We start from the raw sequence: 8,186 nt of genomic DNA, 5'->3' as shown, positions 1-8,186 counted from the left end.
TGGTTGAGAGTTGTCCAAAATTACTGACAGAAAACAAGCCACTACAGATTCAGTAATATAAAGGGTGCTGAATAGGATAAATATCAAAAAATAAACATACTCAAATGGTATAAAATTAAAGACAAGTTTTTGAAAAAAGTCAAAGTATAAAACACCTTACCATTAAAGATACAATAAGAATTACAGTGAAATCTTGCCAGAAAGTACGCAAACAGAAAGTGGAATAAAATATTCAAAGTCTCATTGTTGTTTAGTTGCTCAGTCATCGCTAACTCTTTTGTGACTCCATGGACTATAGCCTGCCAGGTCCTTCTGTCCATGGAATTTTCCAGGCAAGGGTACTGGAGTGGGTTGCTGTTTCCTTCTCCAGGGGATCTTCCTGATCCAGGAATCGAACAAGCTACTCCTGTATGGTAGGCAGATTCTTTACCACTGAGCCACCTGGGAAGTCATGAAAAGTGTTAACTTAGCAAAAAGAAAGAAACACTAACCTAAAATTCCATATGCAGCAAATATATCCTTCCAAAGTGAAGAAGAAATACTTTCTCAGAAAAGTGAAAAATAAAGAAATTTATCACTAGTAGACCTGCCCTGCAAAAACTGTTAAGAATATGGATCAAGGAGAGCTCTCATTCATTGTTTGCGACAGTGCAAAAAAGAGAAACTTTGGAAACACTTTGGCTGTTTGCTCTAGACCGTAACAGTCTTCTGACAAGATTGAGAAATTTTAATTATAGGTCCTAGGGACCAAACACCCTCTTCCAACAACACAAGAGAAGACTCTATATATGGACATCACCAGATGGTCAACACTGAAATCAGATTGATTATATTCTTTGCAGCCAAAGATGGAGAAGCGCTATGCAGTCGGCAAAAACAAGACCAGGAGCTGACTGTGGCTCAGATCATGAACTCCTTATTGCCAAATTCAGACTTAAATTGAAGAAAGTAGGGAAAACCACTAGACCATTCAGGTATGACCTAAATCAAATCCCTTATGATTATACAGTGGAAGTGAGAAGTAGATTTAAGGGCCTAGATCTGATAGTGTGCCTGATGAGCTATGGAATGAGGTTTGTGACATTGTACAGGAGACAGGGATCAAGACCATCCCCATGGAAAAGAAATGCAAAAAAGCAAAATGGCTGTCTGGGGAGGCCTTAAAAATAGCTGTGAAAAGAAGAGAAGCGAAAAGCAAAGGAGAAAAGGAAAGATATAAGCATCTGAATGCAGAGTTCCAAAGAATAGCAAGAAGAGATAAGAAAGCCTTCTTCAGCGATCAATGCAAAGAAATAGGGGAAAACAACAGAATGGGAAAGACTAGAGATCTATTCAAGAAAATCAGAGATATCAAAGGAATATTTCATGCAAAGATGGGCTCGATAAAGGACAGAAATGGTATGGACCTAACAGAAGCAGAAGATATTAAGAAGAGGTGGCAAGAATACACAGAAGAACTGTACAAAAAAGATCTTCGCGACCCAGATAATCACGATGGTGTGATCACTGACCTCGAGCCAGACATCCTGGAATGTGAAGTTAAGTGGGCCTTAGAAAGCATCACTACAAACAAAGCTAGTGGTGGTGATAGAATTCCAGTTGAGCTATTCCAAATCCTGACAGATGATGCTGTGAAAGTGCTGCACTCAATATGCCAGCAAATTTGGAAAACTCAGCAGTGGCCACAGGACTGGAAAAGGTCAGTTTTCATTCCAATCCCAAAGAAAGGCAATGCCAAAGAATGCTCAAACTATTGCACAATTGCACTCATCTCACACGCTAGTAAAGTAATGCTCAAAATTCTCCAAGCCAGGCTTCAGCAATATGTGAACTGTGAACTTCCTGATGTTCAAGCTGGTTTTAGAAAAGGCAGAGGAACCAGAGATCAAATTGCCAACATCTGCTGGATCATGGAAAAAGAAAGAGAGTTCCAGAAAAACATCTACTTCTGCTTTATTGACTATGCCAAAGCCTTTGACTGTGTGGATCACAATAAATTGTGGAAAATTCTTAAAGAGATGGGAATACCAGACCACCTGATCTGCCTCTTGAGAAATCTGTATGCAGGTCAGGAAGCAACAGTTAGAACTGGACATGGAACAACAGACTGGTTCCAAATAGGAAAAGCAGTACGTCAAGGCTGTATATTGTCACCCTGTTTATTTAACTTATATGCAGAGTATATCATGAGAACGGCTGGACTGGAAGAAACAAGCTGGAATCAGGATTGCCAGGAGAAATATCAGTAACCTCAGATAACACTCTTCTCTTTCACTTTCATCAACAGGCTCTTTAGTTCTTCTTCACTTTCTACCGTAAGAGCAGAAAGTGGTATTTCTACATATCTGCATATCTGAGGTTATTGATATTTCTCCCAGCAATCTTGATTCCAGTTTGTGCTTCCTCCAGCCCAGAGTTTCTCATGATGTACTCTGCATATAATTTAAATAAGCAGGGTAACAATATACAGCCTTGACATACTCATTTTCCTATTTGGAACCAGTCTGTTTTCCATGTCTAGTTGTAACTGTTGCTTCCTGACCTGCATACAGGTCTCTCAAGAGGCACGTCAGGTGATCTGGTATGCCCATTTCTTTCAAAATTTTTCACAGTTTATTGTTATCCACACAGTCAAAGGCTTTGGCATAGTCAATAAAGCAGAAATAGATGTTTTTCTGGAACTCTCTTGCTTTTTCAATGATCCAGTGGATGTTAGCAATTTGATTCCTTAGAGGACTGAAAATAGGCTACCATATGATTCAACAGTCCCACTCTTGGGTATATATTTGGAAAAGATGAAAACTGTAATTTCAAAAGATTGATGCACCCCTTTGTTCATGGCAGAACTATTTGAAATAATAAAGACATGGCAACAACCTAAGTAGCCACCCTCAAAAGATTGGCTTAAGAAGATGGGGTATATATACACCATGGAATAGTACTCAGCCATAAAAAGGAACAAAATATTACCATTTGCAGCAATACCTGAAGAATATTATATTTAGTGAAGCAAGTCAGACAGAGAAAGAAAATCATTATATGATATCACTTATATGTGGAGTCTAAAAAATAATACAAATGAATCTGTATACAAAGCAGAAATAGAACCATGGACATGGAAAACAAGCTTATGATTAACAAAGGGGAAAGGAAGAGGGAAGGGAGAAATTAGGACTATGGGATTAACAATATAAATTACTACATATAAAATAGGCAACAAGGATGTACTGTCTAGCACAGGTAATTGCATTCAATATCTTATAACTTATAATCAAAAATCTGAAATATGTATATGCACACATATATATATATATGTGCACGCACACACAAAGACACACACACACACACACACACACTGCTTTCCTGGTGGCTTAGATGATAAAGAATATGCCTACAATGCAGGAGACCTGGGTTCGATCTCTGGATCAGGATGATCCCCTGGAGAAAGGCATGACTACCCACTCCAGTATTCTTGCCTGGAGAATTCCATGAACCGAGGAGCCTGGTGGGCTCCACGGGGTTGCAAAGAGTCCATAGGGTTGCAAAAAGTCTGACATGACTGAACAACTAACACTTTCACTCATATATACCCATATAACTGAGTAACTTTGCTGTACACCTGAAACTAACACAATATTGGAAATTAACTCCAGTTCAATTTTTTAAAAATCAGCAAAACTGAAAGTAACTGAGATGTCCTTCAATAGATAGATGGATAAACACCAGTGATTCATCCATACAATAGAACATTATTCAGCAATAAGAAGAAATGAACTATTTTGCCATGAAAAGGCATGGTATAATCTTAAATGAATATTGCTAAATGAAAGAAACCAATCTGAAAAGCTTCCATACTGTATGATTACAGTTATATGACATTATGGAAGGAATCACTATACTGTTCAATATAGTGGTTGCACCAATTTATGTTCCCACCAACAGTGTAGGAGGGTTCCCTTTTCTCCACATCCTCTTCAGCATTTGTTATTTGTAGATTGTTTGAAGGATGGCCATTCTGGTGTGAGGTGGTACCTCATTGTAGTTTTGATTTGCATTTCCAAGAGGAACAGTTTTTATTTTGTATTTCCTTTTACTTACATGTACTAGTTAAAAAAAAAACAAACAAACAAAAAAAACTTCTCTGCATATTATACCATTTGGATTCTATCAATTTGGATTTATTTTGACTTCTTTTGTTATTAAGTATAGGTCACACGTTTCTGTTCTTTGGATATCTACTGAGTTTCCACTGCATACCTGACATGAATGATACATGGTAGACACATTGAAGTTTCCTAAAAAACAGTTAACTTGGCTGAACTCATACTACATACTCTGTCCCTCTGCAGTCAGTAGCTGACATTTTTTTCAGATGTGTAGTTTCCACCATTTTTTTTTCCCAACTAGTGTCTCTGTGATCTCTCCTGTGACTGTTAGTTTAGTGGTCAGCCAAATTTCAGGCAATATTGGTTGCCCAGGAAGATCCCCTGCAGGAGGGCATGGCAAACCACTCCAGTGTTCTTGCCTGGAGAATCCCATGGACAGAGGAACCTGGCAGGCTGCAGTCCATAGGGCCACACAGAATTAGAAACAACTGAAGCGAGTTGGCACACATTGGTTGCATATTTTAGGACTTGTGCCCTAGGTGGCTCTTCCCTTCCAAGCTCTTCTCAGAAGTTTTCTCTTTACTCTCCAAACCCTGGAAAACTTCTGAGAAGAGCTTGGAGGGAAGAGCCACCTAGGGCACAAGTCCTAAAATATGCAACCCAATGTGTGCCAATCAGCTTCAGTTGTTTCTAATTCTGTGTGCCCTATGGACTGCAGCCTGCCAGGTTCCTCTGTCCATGGGATTCTCCAGCAAGAACACTGGAGTGGTTTGTCCATGCCCTCCTGAAGGGTATTCTTCTTTTAAATAATTCTGCTCAAAATTTAAAACTTTAATCTTTGGGTTGTTGGTCTATTCAAGCTACTTACTCTACCATTATCAGATGGAACTCTTTTTGGAGGGCAAACAAAGTTTGACCCAGTTTAAAATCAGAAGTCTGTCCTGTTTCTTGCTCATTCTATTGCACAAATATTCATTTAGTGCTTATGAAGTGCCGTGAACTTTTCTAAGTTCTTTGTGAATGCTAACTCATTCATTCCTTGGAAACAGCCCCTGTGAGAACTGTTGTTATTACTTCTATTTGCCAACAGAAAAATTGAGTTAAAGAGAGGTTAACTTACTTGCCAAAGTTCACACAACCGGTAGTAGGGTAAATGCTGAACCCAGCTTAGTATGTAGCCCATGCATCTTCTTTTATTAAAAAAAAAAAAAATAGCAAGAGTTGATGCAGGAATTCTATCCCTCAGATCATACCATAATGCTGCCCTTTATAGTCTATGGGAGTAACAAAAGGGAAGACAACATCAAGATATTGAGAGGGTAACAGGCAGGAAGACCAGGGGTCTCCAAACGGAGGAAATAGCCTGCAAGTGTCAGACATTTTTATCTCTCTTCAGCGGCAGGAGGAAACAAACTAGTGATATTTTTTCCTTCTCTATACAAATTTAAAAGGAGGTTTCTCTTAAAATACTGTGTTGCCATCATGACACCTGGTTTCACCTGAAGTTAACTATTCTCAAACCTAGAGATAACCAATGCCTTTTTCTTATGGAAATGTTTATCTTAACCTATGCTAATTTACCCCCAAACTCTGTCTTCAAGTCGGTTCTGCCTCTTGGCTCAGAACCTACTTGACAAACCAGTATGTTATACTCAGATATTGTTCCCCTAATCTATGTAAATGAAACTATTTGTATGGTGGTCTGCCCTTCTTCAAGATTCAAGTTAATCATTTTATGGCCCAGGATAAACCATTTGGTGCCAAGATTATCACAAAATGCATCTTATGGGTGAGGGGCCTGGTGCTATTCTGAATTTTAAGACATTCCTTTCTTTCATTAACAGACTATATACCATATAGTGACTATATACCATCCAGCTGAAGACTAGCAGGGGGGTACTCTTTCTACCCCCTTCTGATGCCTATGTCAGAGCTTTCTCTATCTCCTTTATACTTTAATAAAACACAAAAGCTCTGAGTGATCAAGCCTCGTCTCTGGCCCCGGATTGAATTCTTCTCCTCCGGGGGCCAAGAATCCCGGCGTCTTTGCGTGATTCAACAACAACCTTTCAATATCCTTTTTAATTTTACACCTGGTTTTGATATATCATGTTTCTTATCTCTCAGCCCCAGTTTACTCACTTGTGAAGTGAGTGGAAGGATTACACTTAACAGTATAGTCCCGAAAGATCAGGAATCTCATCCACCTGTGTATTTCCTCTTTGTGTCCACTAGAGGGAGAAGTGATGCCAGACAGTCCTGGTTAAAAGACCTGAAAAAGAAACTCCAGTGTAAAAAGTTGATTAAAAAAAAAAAATATATATATATATATGTATTATATATATAATGTAATACTGGTTATTATATAAAGTAGGGTATGTGGAACAGCATAAATAAGAAGAGAAATATCACTGTTGTAAATATTTTCATTCCTTTTAGCTGCCTAACTTGGGACCCTCTTTCGCTGTAGATGTAGAAATGTTGGTTTCCCAACATTCCTTTCAGCTGGGGTGTGGGCGAAGGGTGGAAGCTTTCTCCTGACTGGGATCTGATGGCAAAGAAAAGCATGTGCAGAAATATTTTAGAGAGATTGTATGGAGAAAGGAAGATCCTGTTAAGCAGGGGAGGCGTGGAGCTAGCAAGATTAGAGTATGAGTGGGTATGACTCACAGGCTTGTGCGGCTTCGACATATCTGTCTTCCTAGATGCCGCTCAGATTTGTCTCCTTCTGTTTCCTCCCCATGCCACTGCTGACTTCCTTTCTCACCTGCACGACTGTGCCAGCTTCTTAACCTGCATCAACTTAAAAACTAGTCACAACCTAAAAATTGAGAGTTATGTTTTATTTGGTGGAAATTTTTGGGACCTCAAGCCCAGGAGACAGCATCTCGAGTGACCCTGAGAGAACTGCTCCAAGAAAGTGGGGGCAGGAGTCAGGTTATATTTGCAACAAGGGGCAGGTAGTCTGAACACCAAAGATTATTGTTAATTTATGAAAACCAGGTATCTCAAGTTAAGGAATTTACTGCTTTTCTATCTATGGGAAGATGCAAGAGTCTGGGCTTACTGAGATCATTCCTTTCATATGCTTCTTGGCTATCTGGGGTCAGTATCCTGCATTTTATTACATCCCTGGCCCCCTCCCCGGCTCCTCAGTGCTTGCAGAAGGGAGTGGCTGCAGCTCGATGGCTGCTGTATAATAGACATTGTTCTTCCTGGCTGCCTTCCTGGCTCAGAAATTCACATTTGGAGGGCCAGAATCACTGATGACTGTGACATCCTTGTTTATTGATATGTCAGGAAATACTCCATTTCTCCCTGGATCTAGTCTTCTTTCTCCAAGTTTCTATAAATGCCAGACTCATTTTCTGTGGCAGAAATTAGATTATCTCACTCTTCTGCTTAAAAATCTCAGTGATTCCTGATTTTCTTTGGAAAAATGTCCCATCTTCAGTGTGATTTGGAAAATGTTTTCATGATTTGACTTCAGCCATCCTGCATAGACCTTTCTTTCTTTTTTTTTTTTTTACTTGAATTAATTTATTTAATTTTAGGCTAATTACTTTACAGTGTTATGGTGCACATGTGTCCCCCCATACTGAAACCCCTCCCACCTCCCTTGCCCACCCATCCCTCTGGGTTGTATTAGAGCATTGGCTTTGTGTGCCCTGCTTCATGCTTTGAAGTACTGCACTGGTCATCTATTTAATACATGGTAGTATACATGTTTCAGTGCTATTCTCTCAAATCATCCCACCCTTGCCTTCTCCCACATAGTCCAAAAGTCTGTTCTTTACATCTGTCTCTTTTGCTGTCTCTGCATAGACCTTTCATTCAGCCTTCCCATCTTGCACTTCATGCTCTAATCACATTCAACACAAACTGATCATGCATTTTATTATTGTGCATTTAAACATATCCCTTATTTTTAGGTCCACAGTGTCACATACAATGTACATGATAAACATTTACAAATATTTATTGAATAAGTGAACAGTACATGTTTACATGTTCTCTGATATTGGATCAAGATGAAAAGAATTTGCAAGACTCAAGCATATCCAAGAGGTGATGAAATTC

The sequence above is a fragment of the Bubalus kerabau genome, chromosome 10 (genome assembly GCF_029407905.1).
Source record: "Bubalus kerabau isolate K-KA32 ecotype Philippines breed swamp buffalo chromosome 10, PCC_UOA_SB_1v2, whole genome shotgun sequence".
NCBI lineage: Eukaryota > Metazoa > Chordata > Mammalia > Artiodactyla > Bovidae > Bubalus > Bubalus kerabau.
The sequence above is the reverse complement of the archived record's forward strand: the minus strand, read 5'-3'. Positions refer to the sequence as shown.